General features: G+C 37.2%; 1 protein-coding gene across 1 annotated transcript in view; it reads right to left on the bottom strand.

Moving 5' to 3' along the window:
- Positions 1-22,235, bottom strand: part of A2M (alpha-2-macroglobulin) — a 260,412-nt gene that overhangs the window by 22,525 nt on the left and 215,652 nt on the right.

The raw sequence follows: 22,235 nt of genomic DNA, 5'->3' as shown, positions 1-22,235 counted from the left end.
GAAAAGGCCTGACCCTCTAGGCAAAAAGTGTATGGGAGGGACTGTAAGATTAGGAATTAGCTGATAAAAAGATCACTGGTGATGGAAGTTGAGTATCTTTCTAAATCTTATGGTTTTGTTTTAGTAAAGACTTTGAAGGATTGCCCTTGGTGCTTACCTTCCTGACCCACCTTGCCTGTGGACAGTATTTAGTTCTCAATTTTCACCTTTTCTTCTGGGGGCTTGGGTGGGGGGAAGCTAGATATATATATGGATATATACATATATGGATATATACATATATGGATATGTAGTTTATTGAAGAAAAAAATGTCCTTGATCTGATTCTATCCAGTATCATCCTAGATCCCCAAGTAGAACTAGGGTCCAGGAAATGGCAATGATAGTTTAATAGTTTCTCCCTCCCTTTTCTCCACAGCCACATTGTAAATATTTCCAAATGTATTTTCTATGCTTATTACTGTTACTGTGGTTCTGTTTTTAAATAAAAATTTTATTGTAAATATGGTATCATGATCTTCCTGTGTGTTACCTAAACTTTTGTGGGTTATAGTGGTTAAAGGTAATCCCAACTCAGAAACCTAACATACTTAGAGGTGGCATAATTTGTACTAATCTTTTTACATCAGCAGTATTTGGAAGAAACAAGCTTAAGGTCTGAACAATAGTGTTCAGCCAATATATTTATAGTAGTTTCTACCTATCATTTTTTGTAAGGTTTTGAATTTTTGAACTCCACAGTTCCTTTTCTGAATACAGATGGTAATCATGGCAGGTACTCTTAAAATTGTCCCTGATTATTGCATTGATGGAATGAAGGAAGTCCATCAAGGTTGATCATCACCCTCATGTTTGCTGTTAGGGTGTACAGTGTTCTGGTTCTCATCTCACTCAACATCAGTTCATGCAACTCTTTCCAGGCCTCCCTGAATTCTCAGCCCTCCTGGTTACTAATAGAATAATAGTGTTAATCGATGTACATAAACCACAGCTTGTTAAGCCATTCCCTAATTCAAGGACATTTACTTAATTTCCAATTCTTTGCCACCACAAACAGGACTGCTATGAATATTTTTATATAAGTGATATTTTTAGTCTTTTTCATAATCTCATCAGGGTATAGACCCAGTATTGGTATTGCTAGATTAAAGGGTAAGCATATTTTTATTGCCCTTTGGGCATAATTCCAGATTTCAGCCAATATTTTGGATGAATATTCAGTTCAATGTCTTTGGCACAGTTAATTCTTCATGGTATAAATGCAGAGAGAATTAAATGAGGTCAGGAGCCCAGATTTGGGATTCTGACTCCTGAGGCCCTTTCCATGTCAATCATGGAAAAGTTACTTGACCTTAAAAAATATTCTCATCTTTAAAATAGGCTGATGTTTGTAATGGCCTACTTCACAGAGCTATGAGGAAAGTACCCTGTACCTGAGTCTGGGTTAAGGAGGCTTTGGGTAGTTGACCTAACTGCACCATTCTAACCAGTGAATGATCAGAGCTAAAGACAGTCAGGTATCCCAACAGAAATCTAATTTCAAAATTGAGGGAAACAGCTTGCAAAGGACACCTGTGCCTAGGGACTGCTCCTAGTGGGTGGAGGACAGAACTGTACAGAACTGTATACATGAACTATATATTCTTTACAGCCGGTGGGTTAACAACAGCATTGAGACAAAATTTGATTCACAACCAAATTGATTTTGCCAGAGGGTGAGCGCAAAGTAATGTAGTTATTGCCAAACTTAGCAGAACTTGCTTATTGGGCCTTAGTTCTGGCAAAGAGGCTGTCCCTCAATGTCTTAAACATGAAAAGGACACATTCCTGGCCAAGGACCAAGTCTTATAAGAATGCATTTGCCAGGTATCTTGCAAATCCAATGGAGGGCCTTTAAACTGAAGGGGAAGGAGGAGGAGAGCAAGGAAACTGCTTTCATTTCTAAAAATGGAAACCTGGTCTCAAGGGACCAGGGCACTATGCCTATTCTGCCCACTGAAGGGACTCCTTTGCACTGGACCTACACAAATATGGCAGATCAAGCTCAGTCTTGAGAAGCCTGGCTTCTAAAGGGTCTAATCAGATTCCAGTTTGAGACTCTTAAGGTCTAAGGAACTCCACAAAAGGGAAGGAGTAGAACAGTACTTAATGGGAAAGGCTTTTAATTTCCTAGATAACATTATATACTCAGCAAATAAAAAGTAAAGACAGTTGATGCCCTTAAAGAACTTAGAATCTAGTTGGGACAGACTACACAAAATGAAGATGAAAAGGGGGAGGTAATGCCAGAGGGGACCTGAATGGTAGTGGGGTGAGCGGAACAGTTGGTTGCAAATTGAGAGAAGTCCTTTCTGAAGGAAAGTAAGGGGAGGCCTTTTTCCCTTTGCTGTTCCCTTAGTGCTCAAGAGGCAAAAGAACTGAGATACTGAGTAAGTATGAGCAGCAAAACTGAAGCAATCTCTGAGACTTTTGTTGAGTTTATCCTTGGTAGGCTTCCTTCACATGGGTTAGTCTAGATTTCCTTAATAGTTGATAAAGCTGGGGCAGCTAGGTTGCACAATGGCTAGAGCACCAGCCTTGGAGTCAGGAGTACCTGTTTTCAAGTGGGGCCTCAAACACTCAATTACCTAGCTGTGTGGCCTTGGGCAAGCCACTTAATCCCATTTGCCTTGCAAAAACCTAAAACAAAAAAACAAACAAAAAAAAAAGTTGACAAAGCTGGCACCTGATTGATCCAGGTTTGACCTGTGCCTCCCTTGATACAACTTTCTGGCTTTATTGAATGACTTTCTAGACACCTAAGGATATAAATAAAAAGGCCACTCATAGGGCACTAACACCTATTAAATCTGGGGAATTTCCCAAATTACCATATTTCCTGCTGACTATAAAGTTTTTATAAATGGGTATTAGTGAGACCATGTCTAGCCAAACTAAATTCTATAATATTCTTATTATGTCGGGGGTAAATATTTTTTGTTAACTGTTCAATGACTTGTGCAGGTTTGATGTTGGGATTAAATGACTTAAACAGGTACCTGGCCTGTCCCTAACAATCTAGGAAAAGTAATGTAAAATATGTTAGAGAGGTATAACCTCAGATGAAGGAGAAAAATGCTTAGTAGATTACACAGAAACCTCATGCCAACATATATATATATATATATTCCAATAATAGAAATCCAGGATGTGGCGAACATTGAACACTAAATACATAAAATGAATTACCAATGATTACCAATGTAGCTGTAGTATGTCTTCCCATCTCAAAAGGATGTGATGCTATAAGGTAGAAGTGACTTGGATTTAATTGAGGGAAGATTAAGTCATCAACCTCACTTTCTCCTCAGAAGTCATTCAGTTCCAGTGACCAGATAGGGCTCAGGATGACTGGAGATGGTTGGAGACCTTAGACATTGTCTTTAACCAGTCTCAATTGACTGAGGCAAAGTCCATTCAGTGATTAAGGCAAGTACAAGGTAGGTTTCTGGCCTAATCAGAAACAATTGCTATTTACATTGCCTCTCAGTGCATCGGGATCCAAACAATGACCAGGTGGGTCTTGGTCTGATATGGATCAGATGACTAAAGATGGCAGGGAATGCATCTTGAGACCTTGGCCAATTGTTCAACAGTGAGAGCCAGAGTGATTTGAGATCTGTAGACCCCATGTGATAATTATTTCTGAATCACAACTCTCTTGTTTTGTCATAAAGTATGTAAATATAGGTGACATGGTGGATAGAATGCCAGACCTGAAGCCATAAAGACCCATTTTCTTGAGTTCAAATCCCTATTTCTCTCAATTTCCACAACTATTGGAGAAGGAAATAGGAAACTTCTCCAATGCCTTTGCTAAGAAAGCACCAAATGGTGGGGCGGCTAGGTGGCAGTGGATAAAGTACAGGCCCTAGAGTCAGGAATACCGGGGTTCAAATCCAATCTCAGACACTTAATAATTACCTAGATGTGTGGCCTTGGGCAAGCCACTTAACTCAATTTGCCTTGCAAAAAAACTTTAAAAAAAAGCACCAAATGGGGTCATGACGAGTCTATACAACTGAACAACAAAAATAGGAATGTAATTTATTTTTTGTTCTCCTTTTTTCACTTCCCAACCCTGATTGTTGCCTTTAATTGCAAATAAACCTTTTATCAAATATTTGCCAGGCAGGGTTACAGTAGATTGGACCGGTCCTAGAGTCTGGAAGATTCATCTTCCTGAATTTAAGTCTAGCCTCAGGCCTCATTTAAACTAGTTTAGACCACTTCCTGGTAATGGTAAAAAAGGGGCAGCTACATGGCATAGTGGATAAGAGCACGGGCCCTGGAATCAGGAGTACCTGGGTTCAAATCTGTTCTCAGACATTTAGTAATTGCCTAGCTGTGTGGTCTTGGGCAAGCCACTTAACCCCGTTTGCCTTACAAAAAAAAAACCTAAGGGTAATAAGTAGGCAAATCTTCTATCCTGCATTTAGATTTTCCTGTTAATTCCTGTTCTTTTGTAAGGTTGATTTACAAAAGAAAGCTCGAACCTTTGAGGCCAACAAGATTACTCCTTAAACAAAACAAATTGACCTTCCTAAAATCAGATCAACAGTTCAAGGTCTAGATCATTTTTCTAGATTCCTTTACACATTCTGGTTAATCAAGATTAGTGGGGAAAACTTAGTTGGATGACATAGAAATATGGTCATTCAATCAACTTCTCTAATGCATAGGAAGTTTGGGTTTTTGTTATATGTGTAAGATCAATAATACTTTTACCAACTCCTATCCAAACTTTGAACATTTTCTTCATTTTTCTTCAACTTTGCATTCTCCAAACTTCCCAATTTCTGTTGATGGTACCGCTGTCCTTTCAACAAACTCAATTTAATAATTATGGGAATCCCCCTTGATTTTTTCTTCTCGTTCAAACCCCTTATCCAATTATTTGCCAGGTCTATATGTCTTGCTTCTACAACATTTTTCTCATTGATCCTATTCTCTCCACCAACATAGCCTAAATTCTGAGTCACTCCCTTGTTGCCTCTTGTCCAATAGCCTTCTAATTGGTCTCCCTAACTCTAGTCTCTTCCATTTCCAAATTACTCTCCAAATAACTACTTAATCAAAATTCCTTTGAGGGAAATTAGTTTTCCATTATTAACAAAGGATTAAGACATTTTATTTCTTTATTCAGGATGAGCCCCTTTAGGTCAGTCAGCTAATTACTGAAGGACAAGATTGGTAGCTGAGATTGCCCAAATCCTCCAGGGAACATTCTCCCAGAACATGCTCTGAGATCTTGGGCTAGATCCTACCAACTAGGAGAATTTCTGTCTAGACTATAAACAGAAGCTAATCTAGGTGAATTCCAGCATTAAATCCATTGCCCTTGGACACCCTCCTTTGGAGTTTACTGTAATCCAGCTCTTGGGAGAAGAAAACCAACCTCAGTGGTCTGTGGAGAGATAGATTCCTTTGTTCCATCATTATACTACTGGTGCTCTAGGTTCCCAGCCTGGTTGTTAGGAGGACCTGAGTTCAAATTTGACCTCAGACACTTGACACTGTATGACCATGAGTAAATCCTTTTTCCTGGTTGCCTCACATCCAAGGCTATCTCCTCTCATCCTGATTCTTATCTGGTCACCAAATCCAAATGATTCTGGAGAAGAAAGTGAGACTGATGACTTAGCACCACCCCCTCATTCAAATCTAATTCATGTGCTTGTCATGGTATTACCTGATATTATGGTCTTCTTCAAGAATGAAAGACAAACAGCATTATCAGATTCCTTCTTTCAGATTTCTGGAGCCAACTGAATCTCCTGATCGAACTTGTGCAGGAAGATTTGCAGGCTTTTAGCTTACTCATCAATATGTCCACACCCTTGATTAATTGTTCAATTAGTGTTGATTTTCACCTATCAGGCACTCCCTTTCCTTTTTTTTTAGTTTTTTTTTTTGGCAAGGGAAATGGGGTTAAGTAGCTTGCCCAAGGTCACACAAGTAATTATTAAGTGTCTGAGGATGGATTTGAACTCAATACTCCTGACTCCAGGGCCCCGTTTTCTAAAAATGTTTCAGGCATTCAGTGTCTTCATTAGGTGTCTTTGGTTATAAGAGAAACCACTGATCCACAATTTGATTATCAGCTAGCCTAATTAATAAATTGATTGTTAGTTACCCAGAACCTGTCTAGTTTTTCATTCATCTCACACCCCATTAACAAATCCTTAATGGATCCTAATGGCCATTAGGATAAAATGTAAACTTTTCAGTATAGATAAAATATAAACTTCTCAGGCTGGCCATAGTATGGAACTCTCCTTTCTTTGTCCTATTTCATATTATACTGCTTATGCATTCTGTTGTCAAACTAACCCATCATCTATTCCCCATACATAACATTCCATATCTCTCCTGCTTTTGCATAAGAGGGCCCTCATGTATAAAGTGCATTTTTTTGTCACTTCAACCCCAAAGCATCTTTAGCTTCCTTAAAAGTATAACTCATAAGTCTTTCCTGATCATTCCACCTACTTTATACTGCCTTTTTCCTAAAATTATTTTATATTTCTTTGTGTAGAGAGAATTTTCTTTTTGTAAATGCCTACTATTTTGTTCTTCATGTAAAAAGTTTTAGCATTCATTTTTTAATCTTTGAGTTCCTAATTCTCTCCCTTTTTCCCACCCCCATTCCCCCTCATAGAGAAAGCAAGTTATTTGATACATTAAAAATGTATAGTCACACAAAACACTACTGTAATATTCAAGTTGAGAAAATAAACAGAGGCCTCTCCCCCTCACCCCCCCCAAGAGAAACCTCAAGAAAAAAAGTATGTCTCAATCTGTAATTTATTTTTCAAGAGCATGATACAGTGGTTAAAAAACTGACCTTGGCTTCATGTTGCCTTTCATGATCTAGGGCAAGTCACTTAAACTTTCTGTGCCTTAGACAATTGTATAGGATTTCTTGTTAAGAAGAAGGTGATAATCTATATTGACAAAGTTATTCTCTGAAAGCTTCTTATAAGATGAAATCACAAGATCAGTGAAAAACAAAATATTTTATACTTACTTAGTTGTGTACTTGTTATATCAAACTGATATCTTACCTCCCCTCCCCTAGGCAGAATATATGTTCCTTGATAGCATATATGGTTTGATTTTCTTCTTTGTATCCATAGTATCTTGTACATAGGAAATCAACATATTTATTGAATTATATTTTTCAAGGAAAGAATACTGTGATTCTGCATTTGAACACAAGCTGGTCAGAAACATTTTATTCATGAATATTATTCAAATATAAATATTTCTTCTGCCTAGAGATATGTCCAAATTGAAAGTCTCCTCATGCCCTCAGATGTATAATAAAAGGGTTTATTTTGTGTATAAGGAGTATTTTTTTCTGAGTACATGCAAAGACAATTTTCAGCATTCAATTCTTAATATTTTGAGTTCCAAATTTTTCTCCCTCCTTCCCATCCCCCCCCAGACTACAAGTAAACTGATATAGGGTTTATATGTGTAATTAGCATATGAATGAAGAAAGAGAACAAAAAGAAAAAAACAAAGAAAGTGAAAATAGTACTGGTGAAGTCAATGAATTTCAGTGAAGCACCTTGCCCCTGGCCTGGCAAAGATTAGATAAATCCCTGCCCCCAAAGGCAAGATGAGCCCCAACCAACAAAATAAATCCCTGCCCAAGCCTGAAAAGATTAAATCTTTGAGCTGGGTAGCTAGATGGTGCAATGGGTAGAGCACAGGCCCTGAAGTCAGGAAGACCTGATTTTAAATTTGACCTCAGACATTAGCTGTGTGACCTTGGGCAAGACACTTAAACCTAGTTGCTTCATATCCAGGACCATCTCCAGTCCTCCTGATTCTTCTGTGGCCACTGGACCCAGATAGCTCTGGAGGAGAAAGTGAGGCTGGTGATTTAGCACAGTAGCCCCTCACTCAAATCTAATTCAAGTGCTTGTTATGGCATCATCTCTCTCTGATATCAAAAATGAAGGACAAACATTAACTCTTGGAGCTACCACTCCTACTCCATCCCATTGTTCAAAGCTAGCAAATAACTGGAAGTCCACCAACTCCCAACCTAATCATTAAATCCACCCCACAGGCCCCTGCTTCTTTCTACTGTCTACAGAAACTATTTGAAGACACACAGTGGAACCCTCAAGATAAGCCAGTCTGTATGTTGCCCACTCCTTGGTAACTCCCTAGTACCACCCTAACTCCTCCCTTACTCCTTTCCTGGTGAGTACCCTATATAAACCCTGGCCAACCCTGTTGGGCGCTACTGATATTAATCTAGTTGCAACAACCTTGCAACAGTCTTCTGATGCTGCATATCCCTTGATGGTTGCTGCTGCTAACCAGCCAACTGTAGTAACTGTCTCTAATTACTGTGTTAAATTTCTCTAGCTGCTTATTCCCTCAGGGAATCAGTTCAGTTACAATACCCTTGCATCTGTCTTTCCTTTCTCTCAGCTTTTACTAAAACCTCGGGGTGGGGGGAAGCTAGGTGGTATCTTGGTTAGAGCACCAGCCCTGGAGTCAAAAGGACCTGAGTTCAGATCCAACCTCAGACACTTAATAATTGCCTAGCTGTGGGACCTTGGGCAAGTCACTTAACCCTACAGCCTTAAATAAATAAAATTAAAAAAAAATCTAGACTGTATTACTGTTTAATTTCTTTCTTATTTTAATATCTTCAGTAATGCATGAATGTTTTCTTTCTCTAATACTTCTGGGTCAAAACCCAGTCTTTCAATGAATTCTTTCTCAAACCCTACACTATACTACACCATCATTTTTCCTTCATCAGGATACTCAATCTGCATTCAGGGTGCAGCAGTTCTTTCACTGGATGTGGATAGCATTTTACATCAAGAGTTTTTTGAAACTGGCTTGGATCAATGTTTTGCACATAGTTGATCATTGTAGAGTGTTGTTATTACTGTGTACAGTGTTCTGGTTCTGCTCACTTCACTAAGCAACAGTTCATATAAGTCATTCCAGGTTTTTTTGAAATCTACCTGTTCATCATTTCTTATAGAACAGTAATACTCCATTACATCCATATACCACAACATGTTCAGCCTTTCCCCAGTTGATGGGCATTTCTTCAATTTCCACTTTTTTAAAAACTATTTTATTTATTTTTCCAAAGTACAATGGTAGCTTTCAACAATCATTTTTTTGCAAGTTTTGGGTTGTACATTTTTCTCCCTCCCTCTGTCAGAAAGCAATCTAATATAAGCTATACATGTATAACCATGCTAAATATAGATCAACATTAATTATGTTGTGAGAGAAAAATTAAATTCAAACAGAGAAAGAATTAGAAGGGACAAAAAGACAATACCTACTTTTAAAAAATGGAAGATAGTAAGCTTTGGTCTACATTTAAGCTCCACAGTGCCTTTTCTGGCTATCAATGGTTTTTTTTCCTATAACAAGTCTTTTAAAATTGTCTTTTATTATACTGCTGAAATGTGTAAGTACACCATAGTTGATGATTGCACAGTATTGTTTTTAGCATGTATAATGTTCTTCTGGTTCTGTTCTCTTCACTCTGCATCAGTTCATACAAGTCTTTCCAGGTTATTACAAAATCCCATCCACCATGATTTCATATAAAGATATTGTGTTTAATCACATTCATATACCACAATTTTTTTCCTCCATTCTTCAATTGATAGTCATCCCTTCAATTCCAAGAATTCTTTACCACCATAAAAAGAGTTGCTATAAATATTTTTGCATGAATGGGTTTTTTTTTTTACCCTTTTTTATGGTCTCTTTGGGATACAGAACTAGTTATAGTATTACTGAATCACAGGTATGCATGGTTTTATTGCCCTTTATTTGCTCTCCAGAAAGGCTGAATCAGTTCACAATTCTACCAACAGAGCACCCTAATTTTCCCACATCTTCTCCAACATTTATCATTTGTTTTTCTGTTATATTCAATCTGACAGATTGTGTGTAAGGTGGCACCACAGAATTGTTTTAATTTATATTTCTCTAATCAGTTAATTTACATTTCTCTAATCTATTCATATGTCTATTAGCATTTATTTTAATATCTGAAAAACTATTTACATCCTTTGACCATTTATCAATTGAAAAATTACTTGTATTCATATAAATTTGACTTAGTTCTCTATATATTTTAGAAATGAGGCCTTTAGAAATTTTGTTTCCCAACTTTCTGTTTTCTTCTAATCATGGTTGCTTTTTTTTGTTTTTTGTTTCTGCAAAAATCTTTTAATTTAATGTAATCACAATTATCCATTTTGCATTTCATAATGGTCTCTCACTTCTTTGGTCATGTATTCTACCCTTCTACATAAATATGACAGGCAAACTATTTTTTTTTTAGTTTTTTGCAAGGCAATGGGGTTGAGTGGCTTGCCCAAGGCCACAGCTAGGTTAATTATGAAGTGTCTGAGACCCGGATTTGAACCCAGGTAGTCCTGACTCCAGGGCTGGTGCTCTATCCACTTCGTCACCCAGCTGCCCCAAGGTAAACTATTTCTTGCTCTCCTAATTTGCTTATAGTATCAATCCTTTATTACTAAATCATGTATCTCTTTTGACCTTATCTGATTACAAATTATCTTTAAAACAATTTTTTATTGATGTCTTCTATTTTTTATATGATCATATTTACCCCCCAAATTCCTCACCTTCCCAGAGAGACATTTTATATTTTAAAAATAGTATTTTTGAGGGCAGCTAGGTGGCACAGTGGACAAAGCAACTGCTCTGGAGTCAGGAGTACCTGGGTTCAAATCCTGTCTCAGACACTTAATAATTACCTGGCTGTGCGGCCTTGGGCAAGCCACTTAACCCTGTTTGCCTTGCAAAACCTAAAAAATAGTATTTTTCAAAAGATAATAAAAGAAAGAAAAAAATCAATACAACTGATCAGATCAAAGAACATTTCCCAGTCAAAATTAAATAAGGATCCAAAGTTTAAATGACAGTTCAAATCACACTTAACTTCATCAAAGAGAAGATCACTTAAAATGTTAGTTCTTTTTTTTTAGTTAGTTTTTTTTGCAGGCAAACAGGGTTAAGTGACTTACCCAAGGCCGAACAGCCAGGTAATTATGAAGTGTCTGAGACCGAATTTGAACCCAGGTACTCCAGAGCCAGTACTTTATCCACTGCTCCACCTAGCCACCCCATGAGTATTGTTGTAAAAAAATTTAAATAAAATATTAGCAAAGCGATTACAAGTTATCAATAGGATAACACACTATGATTAGACAGGCTTTGTAGCAGGACCATAGAATTGGTTCAATGTTAGGAAAACTAATTGACCACATCAATAACAAAATTTACAGAAATGATATGATTATCTCAATAAATGCTGAAAAAGCTTTTGACAAGATACAGCACCCATTCCTATTAAAAACACTAGAGAGAAAAAAAAGAAAAAAGAAAAACACTAGAGAGCATAGGAATAAATGAAGTTTTCCTTAAAAAGATAAGCAGTATTTTTCTGAAACCATCAATAACCATTATATGTAATGGGGACAAGCTAGAAATATTTCCAGTAAGATAAGGGCTGAAACAAGAATGCTTATTGTCACCACCACCATTATTCAATATTTTATTAGAAATGTTTATTTTAGCAATGAGAAGGAAAAAGAAATTGAAGGAATTAGAATAGTAATAAAATAAAACTCACTTTTTCAAGATGATAAGATTTTATAAAGAATCCTAGAAAATCAACTAAAATTCTGCTTGAAACAACTTTAGCAAAATTGAAGGATATAAAATAAACCCACATAAATCACCAGCAATTCCATATATTATCAACAAAGCCCAGCAACAAGAGATAGAAAGAGAAATTCCATTTAAAATAACTGTAGGCAGCTAGGTGGTGAAGTGGATAGAGCACCAACCCTGGAGTCAGGGAGTACCTGAGTTCAAATCAGGCCTTAGACACTTAATAATTACCTAACTGTGTGGCCTTGGGCATGTCACTTAACCCCGTTTACCTTGCAAAAAAAAAGCCAATTAGGAGAACAAGGAATAGTTTATCAGTCATATCTATGGAGAGGGGAGGAGTTTATGAGCAAATAGAGAACATAATAAAATGCAAAATGGATAATTTTGATTACATTAAATTAAGAAAATTTTGCACAAATAAAACCAATGGAAGCAAGCTTAGAAGGACCCAATAAATTTAAATTTTTAAAAAAAAGTTTAATTGGTTGATTGATATTAGGGAGAATACATTAAAATAAAAGTTCAAGCTAGTCTCAACCCTGCAGAGTTAACCTTAGGAACCTGAGAGAAAGCTGTAGCCAATCTCACTTTGGGAAACCAATTTATCAGTGTGAAAAATCGGATAAGAATGGATAAGGGGTAAGGATCCCCTGAATCTATACAGGTTATATAAGTATTTCCATAAACAAAGTGGAAAAGGAAAAAAAGGATTATATATGAATCTCTATCTTACATAATTTGCTTTTCTTTTTAAGTCACAGCATCAGTATTAAATCATGTTGTCACTGATCCTTTTTGATGCTGCCCTGCTTGTCTGTTTCAAATTTCTTCTGCTTTCTTCTGAGAAATAAAAAAAAAATTGAATAATACCATTTTCTTTCTTTTCTCTTTTTAAAATTTTGGTAACCCTATTGCACTACTCACTCTCCCCCCAACTCCCTACCTCACTGGAAAAAAAAATGAAATTTGTATCACAACTGCAGAGTTAAGTAAACAAATTCTTACATTGATTACATCAGAAAAGGCATATTTCACTCTGCATCAACTCTGAGTCAGAAAGTAGGTAACATGTTCTATCATTACTCTTTTTTCAACATCATGTCCTTTCCAAGGAAAACTTTGAACTCTCACCTTGGAACCCTAGAAGACTTATATAGTGAAGTTTCTCCTTTTTTTCCTCAGATTTAGACCTCCATCTGACTTCCCAGCAATGTCCAAACTATGCCATGAATCATCATCCTGCTTCCCCCCCCTTAAAATGCAAACTTCTTGAGGGAAGAGGTCTCTTATTGCCTATATTTATAAAACCAAATCAATAATTAAAGGAAGACATAAGGAGTAAAAATTATAGATTTTCAGGAATTCAAAAGAAAAAACAAAAGGTAAGAAACAATTTTTAAACATTTAGTCTGAATTTTTAATATTCCCCCCACCCTAGAATGAGCCTTTTCTACATACACAATAGAAAAGAAAAAAGTGTTTGTAAACAAAACTATGAATGTCTTTTTCATATAGCTTGCTTTTGAAAGAGTAAGTAAGGGGTGGCTAGGTGCCATAGTGGATAGAGCACGGGCCTTGGAGTCAGGAGTTCCTGGGTTCAAATCCAGCCTCAGACACTAATTATCTAGCCGTGTGGCCTTGGGCAAGCCACTTAACCCCATTTGCCTTGCAACCCCCCCAAAAAAAAGGTAAGTAATAAGTTCTATAAGTTAACTTTCAAAACTGTCCTGCTTGAGTTCTCAAGAAGACATCAGTCATTGTTACATGAAAAAATGCACTAAATCACTACTGATTAAATAAATAAAAGTTAATATAATTCTGAGGTATCACATAATTAGATTGATCTACATGACAGAATTGGAAAATGACAAATGTTGATGAAGATATGGAAAAATTAGAATATTAATACAATGTTTTGATGGAAGTGTAAATGGATCTAACCAATAAGGAGAACAGTTTGAAAAATGCCCCAAAAGATATAAAACTGCATACTCTGACCCACCAATATCACTGTATTATACAGACCACTGGGTCTGTATCCCAAAGAGAACAAAGAAAAGGAGAAAGGACCCATGTGTACATTAAATAATTATGGTAGCTCTTTTGGGGATGGCAAAGCTTTAGAAATGGAATACCCAAAAAGTAGGGAATGGCTGAATAAATTGTGATATATGATTGTTTTTTAAAATTTTCTTAATTTAATTTTTTTTTTTTTGCTTTTACAAGGCAGTGGGGTTAAGTGACTTGCCCAAGATCACACAGCTAGGTAATTATTATACGTATTTGAACTCAAGTCCTCTTGACTCCAGGGCTGGTTCTTTATCCATTACGGCACCTAACTGCCCTGTGATATATAATTGTGATGGAATTTTTGTTATTGTTCTATTGTTTCAATCATGTCAGCTTCTTAGTGATCCCATTTTGAGTTTTCTTTTTAGAATACTAGAGTGGTTTCCCATTTCTTTCTCCACTTCATTTTACTGATAAGGATCTGAAGTTAAGTGACTTGCCCAGAATCACATGGCTAATATCTGAAGTCAAATTTGAACTCATGACTCTCTATATACTGTGTCACCTAGCTGTCCTGTGATTGCGCTATAAGACACAGAATGGTTACAGAAAAACCTGGTAAAAATTCATATGGACTCATGCAAAATGAAGTGAACAGAATCAGGAGAACAATGTACACAGTAACAGCATTATTGTTAGGATAAGCAACTGTGAAAGACGTAACTACTCTGATCTGAGCAATGATCCAAGACAGTTTCAAAGAATACCTGATGAAAAATGCTATCCACCTCTAGAGAAAGAACTGATGTACTCTGATTGCTAATTGAAGCACACTATTTTTACTTTCTTTAATTTTTTGTTTTTGTTTGTGTGTTTTCTTTTGCAACAAGGAAAAAAATGAAATTTGATTTAATAATTGATATTAAATATATAATATAATTGATATTAAATTGCTTGCATTCTCAAGGAGAGGAGTGCAAAGTGGTTGGAAGAGAATTTGTAACTCAATATTTTTTATAATTGCTGTTAAACTTACGCCCAAAGGATGAACTGATGCCGAGTGAGATGAGCAGAAGCACAAAAACACTGTATATCCTTAACAGCAACATGGGGGTGATGTTCAACCTTGAAGGACTCGCTCATTCCATCAGTGCAGCAATCAGGAACAATTTTGGGCTGTCTGCAAAGGAGAGTACCATCTATATCCAGATAAGGAGCTGTGGAGTTTGAACAAAGTTCAAGGACTATTCCCTTTAATTTAGGAAAAAACAGATATCTTTTTGTCTGATCTTGTTACCTCTGACTTCTCTTCTTTAAGGATAGGATTTCTCTCTCATCATACCGAATTTGGATAAAGGTACAACATGGAAACAAAGTAAAGACTGACAAATTGTTTTCTGTGGGGTGGGGGTGGGGGAGGGAAGTAAGATTGGGGGAAAATTGTAAAACTCAAATAATATCTTTAATAAAAATAAATTTAAACTTACGCCCAAAGGGCAACAAAAATGTGCATACCGTTTGATCCAGCAATACCACTGCTGGGCCTATAACCTGAAGAGATGATGAAAAAGGGTAAAAACATCATGTGTACAAAAATATTCATAGCAGCCCTGTTTGTGGTGGCAATGAATTGGAAATTAAGTGAATGTCCTTCATTTAGGGAATGGCTTAACAAACTGTGGTATATATATGTCATGGAATACTATTGTTCTATTATAAACCAGGAGGGATTGGAATTCAGAGAAGTCTGGAGGGATTTGCATGAAATGATGCTGAATGAGATGAGCAGAACCAGAAAAACACTGTACACCCTATCAGCAACATGGGGGTGATGATCAATCTTGAGATGGACTTGTTCATCAGTGCAACAATCAGGGAAAATTTAGCCCTACAGAAAAAAAAAAGAAGAAATACGATGGTCACATCATTTTACAGATGAAAAAATTGAAAGAAACAGAATCAAGGGCTTCATATAGCTAATAAATGTCTGAAGCCAGATTTGAATTCAGATTTTCCTGACTCTGGGCCTAATGCTTTATCCACAGTGCCACCCAGCTGCCCAGGAATGCCTTCCTCCCTCCTCCCCACTCCCATTTGGATGTTTTTTTAAATTGCCCAGAAAGAAGCAAAAACAAGTAGAACAGTTTTAAAAAATTATTTTTATGATTATTTCATATTAATATGGAAATATGTTTAATATAATTTTATACATGTATAATCTATATTAGATTATTTGCTATCAAGGGGAGGAGAGAGAGAAAAGGGAGGGGGAAAATGTCATTTAAATATGATTTTATTTGTGTGAATAGTTTAACGGCAATTATTTTCATTGTAAAGATTATATTTATTTTGAGTTTTACAATTTTTCCCTTAATCTTACTTCCCTCCCATATTGTTTCCATGGTATACATTGATCCAAATCGAATGTGATTAGAGAGAAATCATATCTTTAAGGAAGAAACATAAAGTATAAGAGTTAGCAAGATCAGACAATAAGATATCTGTTTTTTTTCTAAATTGAAGGTAAATAATCTTTGGTCTTTGTTCAAATTCCACAATTCTTTCTTTAGATATAGATGGTATCCTCCATTGAAGACACCCCAAAATTGTCCCTGATTGTTACACTGATTTAATATCAATTATATTATATATTTAATATCAATTATTAAAACAATAAAAACAAATTTCACTTTTTCCTTGTTGCAAAAGAAAACATACACACAAAACCAAAAAATTAAAGAAAAGGAAGTTTGATTCACTTCTAACTACTCTGTCCTCAATAATCTCCTCTCTTAACACTCCCTCTTCCCAGTATCAATGCCCCCCCCATTCTTCTTGACTTCTCTGCAGTCTCTGACACTGTTGATCACCCTCTTCTGTTTGATACCCTTTTTTCTCTAAGTTTTTGTGATACTTTCTCTCCTGGTTCCCATACTTGTCTAAATTCTCCTGAGTTTCTTTGGTGGGCCTTCATTCTGGTTGCTCCCATTAACCCCAAGGTTTTTCTCCTTCTATATGTTTCCCTTGATGATCTCTTCAGATTCATTGGATTCAATGATCATCTCTATTTAGACAATTCTTAGATCCATTTATCCAACTTTCCCTTTTTTCCTACCTTCATTCTTGTGTATCTCCACTTGCCTAGGGGACATCATCCAGTGGATTAAACTCAATATGTCCAAAAGTAAATTTAGCTTTTTTTCTGAAATCCTCCTCTCTTATTGTTGAAGGTATCACATTGCTCCTAATCACTCACGTTTGCAACCTAGGCTATGTCACTTATGATCAAATGAGATCATATTTGTAAAGTACTTGATTCAGAGTAGATACCAATTAAGTGCTTATTTCCTCCTCTTTCCTTTTTTCATTCTCTAATCCTCTCACCTCTCACATTCAATATTTGTAGTGTTTTCTTTTTTTCCTTTTTTGCAAAGCAATAGAGAAGTGACTTGACCAAGGTCCCACAGTTAGGTAATTATTATGAAGTGTCTGAGTTCAGATTTGAACTCAGGTCCTCCTGACTACAGGGCCTGTGCTCTATTCACCACACCACCTAGCTGCTCTTATGTTGTTTTTTTTTTTTAGGTTTTTTGCAAGGCAAATGGGGTTAAGTGGCTTGCCCAAGGTCACACAGCTAGGTAATTATTAAGTGTCTGAGGTCAGATTTGAACCCAGGTACTCCTGACTCCAAGGCCAGTGCTCTATCCACTGTGCCACCTAGCCGCCCCTGCCCTTATGCTTTCAATTGGGGGTTGGAGGAAGGACACAAAGGAAGATTTTGGTTGATTAAAACAAGATATTTTTAAAAATTTTATTATTGCTTGTTGACTGACTGGGCTCCAAGCCCCAACTCTATGAAGCAAGTGGTAAAGTTACTTGCTAAGAGTAACTCTGATACTGAATGATAGAGGAAGATGCATATTCAGTTCCTAGAAAATCTATCATAGAGTAAATAGAGAGAAGAATAAAATATTGACTAAAGGAGGACTTGAAGGGAATTTACTATGGTGATGAGTAGGGTAGAAAATATAAGGGGCAGGAGCCACTGGCTATAGAAGCCAACAATGAATTGCCTCTGCCAACTGCCTTTGCTTTACTGATCTCACATTAATTTAAGATCTCTTGTTGGTTATGAAAGAAGACCATCACTATATTAGAGATGAGTTATAGTATGTTTGTGACTTATCAGAACAATATGAGTTGTTCATCTCATGATGTTGTTGATGTGTACATTGTTCTCTTGACTCTACTCCCTTCATTCAGTATCAGATCCTGGAAGTCATTCCATGCTTCTCTAAAGTCCAACCACTTATGGTTATAGAACAATAATATTCCATAGTATTCATGTACTATAACTTGTTTAGCCATTCCCCAATTGTTGGGCATCCCCTCTATTTCCAATTCTTTGCCACTACAAAAAAGAACTACTATGAATATTTTGGAAAATGTTAGACTCTTCCCATATTTTACAATTTCTTCTGGATATAGTCCTAGAATTGGAATTGTTGAGTCAAAAGGTAAGAACAGTTTTATTGCTCTTTGGGCATAGTTACATATTGCTCTTCAGAAACTTTGGATCTGTTCACAACTCCACCAGCAATGCATCAATGTCCCAATCCTCCCACAATTTCTCCAACATTGATCATCTCCCCTTTTTCTCATTTGGGCTAATCTAATAGGTGTGAGGTAATACCTCATTGCTGTTTTAATTTGCATTCTTCTAATCAATAGTGATTTGGAGCATTTTTATATATATATAGCTTTAATTTCTTCATTTGAAAACTGTCTGTTCATATCCTTTGACCATTTATCATTTAGAGAAAGACTTGTGACCTTATAAATTTGATGCAATTCTCTACTTATTTTAGAAATGGGAACTTTATCAGAACTCCTGGTTGTGAAGATTGTTTCCCAGCTTTCTGCTTTTCTTAGGAAAGAGGAAAACATGTTAAGGGGTGTCATGAGGTTTTGGAGAATGTACCCCTATGACAAGGGCTTATCAGGACTCAGAGGAGGACAAAGCCTGTCAAATTGTATATGAGCTGGACATTGTTGAAATTCCCCCTCTAGGGGCATTACCTGTTCTTGCAGGAGTGTTAATTAACCCTTCAATCACTCCAGGCTAAGTTTCATTATTGGAAGCACCTGAAAGACAAACAGTTCTTGTTGCTAGAGAACTCAGCAAGTATCACATCCAAACAACAGCCCTAAGTGAAACAAGACTGGCAAATGAAGGTCTTATTGAAGTCAGAGCTAGATACATGTTTTTTTCTGGAGCGGCCAGGAAAGAGTTGTAAATTTTGCAATCAAAACTAATCAAATCAGGCAGTCTAGGTAGCAAAGTAGATAGAGCACTGGCCCTGGAGTCAGGAGTACCTGGGTTCAAATGTGACTTCAGACACTTTCTAATTACCTAGCTGTGTGGCTTTGGGCAAGCCACTTAGCCCCACTGCCTTGCAAAAACCTAAAAAACAAAGCAAAACAAAAAAAACAAAAAAAAAAATCTAATCAAATCAATAAACTTGTATTCCTACCAAAAGGAGTGAACAAAAAGTTGCTAAATAAAAAATAAGAACTTCCCAGGGTTTACCAGCAGGCTAGTTCATCCATTTTTTTTTTTACAAGGCAGTAGGGTTAAGTGACTTGTCCAAGGTCACACAGCTAGGTAATTTTTTTTTTAAGTTTCTGAGGCTGGATTTGGTCTTCCTGACTCCGGGCCAGTGGTCTATCATTAGTTCATCCATTTCTAAGAAAGCAGAATTTAATTCTATCAAAAGTTCAGTACAAGCAAAGCTCAGGAAGGTGCAGGATTCTTGGTTTAGTAAGAAGGTAGATGAAATTCAGTTTTTTTTTAGGTTTTTTTTTGCAAGGCAAATGGGGTTAAGTGGCTTGCCCAAGGCCACACATCTAGGTAATTATTAAGTGTCTGAGACCGGATTTGAACCCAGATACTCCTGACTCCAAGGCCGGTGCTTTATCCACTACACCACCTAGCCGCCCCTGAAATTCAGTTTTATGTGATTGATAACAATCCAATATGCTTTTATAATGCCCTGAAGGCTATTTACTGATTGAAGACCAGTGTTGGATCTCAGTTACTCAGTGCTGATGGAGCCATATTGATTAGTGATCAGAACACGGTCCTAGAGAGACAGGCTGAACACTTCCACAGGGTTCACAACAGACCATCATCAGCTAAAGCTACTGATCATATATCTCAAATTGAAGTCAATCATTCCCTAGCTAAAGTTACAACTAGAAAAGGAGTTTTGAATGCTATAAGGTCTCTTTCATGTGGCAAAGCTGAGATTGGGGGTTTCATTGTTCATATAAAAGCTGACAAAATTTCCAGGTTATATGAAGAGGAGGTTATGGCCCAGGAATTCAAAGATACCTGTGACAATTACTGGGGATGGGAAGGTGGGGGAAAGGAGGAAGTTGGAAGGAGAGGGAGCTCTCTCTTGGTCATTGCTAGCAAGATTCTTGCCAGAGTCCTCCCAAAAGACTGATCCTTCATCTGGAAGATAAGACATCTTCCCAAGAGCTAGTGTGACTTCAGAAAGGGCTGAGGTGGGGGCAGCTAGGTGACACAGTAGTTAGAGTGCTGGCCCTAGTGTCAGGAGGACTTGAATTCAAATCCGGCCTCAGACACTAAATAATTGCCTAGTTGTGTGACCTTGGGCAAGTCACAACCCCATTGGCATAAATAAACTTAAAAAAAAGGACTGAGAAATGATCAATATGGAGTTTGCTGCTTGACAATCCCAGGAGAAATGCCAAGTACAGAACAGAGGTCTATATGCAAAGTTTGTAGGTTTGACTGAGACCTGTCAGTCATGAAGGCTTATGGAAAATTGTGTCAAAATTTGGGTGCCCGGAGAAGTTCATCAGTATTACACGTTCATGAAGACGTGCTTGCCTGGATTCTAGATAATGGACAATGCTCTGTCACTTCTCCAGTCACCAGTGGAGGAAACAAGGCTGCTTGCTCTTGTGCAAGTATGATGATTTCAGTGATGTTCTCAAATGCATTCAATGGGGAAGAACATGGCACAAGGTCAGCCGCAACTTTGAAACTCTTCAACCTGAAAAGATTAAAGTAGAGGGAGTACTGAGGCATGATTTTTCATTTATACATTATCATGCACTCTCTGCAGCTTCTGAAGTTGAGGTGCAGCAAAATATGGACAGATTTTCTGCTGCTTATAGTAGTTTTGGTCTAACAATTAACACGAAGAAAAACCCAGGTGCTCCAACAGCCAACACCACACCATCCATATATGGAACCATTGGTTACAGCAAATGGAGAAGTTTTAAATTCTCTTACCTTGGCAGTATGCTTTCCAGGGATGAACACATTGATAATGTGGTGGCTGCACGTACATATCACCAGAACTAGTTCAGTATTTGGTAGACCCTGAAAGAAAGTGTGGGAGAGAAGAGTTACAAGGCTGCCTACCAAACTGAAGGTCTACAGAGACATTATGCTGAACTCTTTGTTGGTTGCTTGTGAAACCTTCACAACTTACCAATAGTATTGTCAGAGCTAGCTCAGTATTTGGGAGGCTCCAGAGAAAGTGTGAGAGAGAAGAGGTATTAGACTGGCTACCAAAATGAAGGTCTACAGAACCATTGTGCTGACCTCATTACTACATGCCTGTGAAACCTGGACAGTCTACCAGCACCATGTCAGGAAACTGAATTGCTTCCATTTAAATTGTCTTAGGAAGATTCTGAAGATCATCTGACCAAAATAAGTTACCAGACACTGAGATTCTTTCTCAAACTGAACTGCCAGACATTGAAACAATTCCTCCACAGAGAGGGCAGCTCTGAAGGACTGGCCACATTGTTGAAATGTATGGGGTAAACCATTTCTCCCAGGTGTGAATACGAATCTTTCCTAATCACAATGTTCCAGCTTGACTGGAAAAGGTCATATTTAGACATTCACTTAGTAGTCATTATACAATCAAGGTGGACATCCTTATATGGAATTCAGTTTATTCACCTAGTTTATAGCTTCTGATACTTATGTAGATCTGAGGCTTTGCATGGTGCCAGCTTTGTTCCAATCCCCTCTCACTGTCCTGGCTTGGAGTCAACCTAACCTTACTTGCGAATAGCAGACAGGAGCTGGTGTGGAGAAGCAGCCAGTGGCTGACAACAAGCAGACAGAGGGAGAAGTGGATTGGGAACATGGAGGCTGATAAGCAAACTTGCACTATACAGGTAGATTTATGTGTGGACTTGACCCTGCAGCCTCCACTGCAATAAAAAGCCTCAGCATTCCTTTGGTCTCTCTGAATAAAGAATCTGCAAAGCAATGAATATGGGATTTGTTTGAAACAACCTGCTCTCCTCAATTAGATAAGGACATTCAATTGGCATCATTGTAGAAGTTTTTTTTCTTTTTTTAGGTTTTTTTAAAATTTATTTTTTATTCTCATTTTGTACAAATTTTTTTTTGCATT

Source organism: Macrotis lagotis, chromosome 7 (assembly GCF_037893015.1).
Source record: "Macrotis lagotis isolate mMagLag1 chromosome 7, bilby.v1.9.chrom.fasta, whole genome shotgun sequence".
Lineage (NCBI taxonomy): Eukaryota > Metazoa > Chordata > Mammalia > Peramelemorphia > Peramelidae > Macrotis > Macrotis lagotis.
This window is presented reverse-complemented; position numbering and strand designations above follow the sequence as displayed.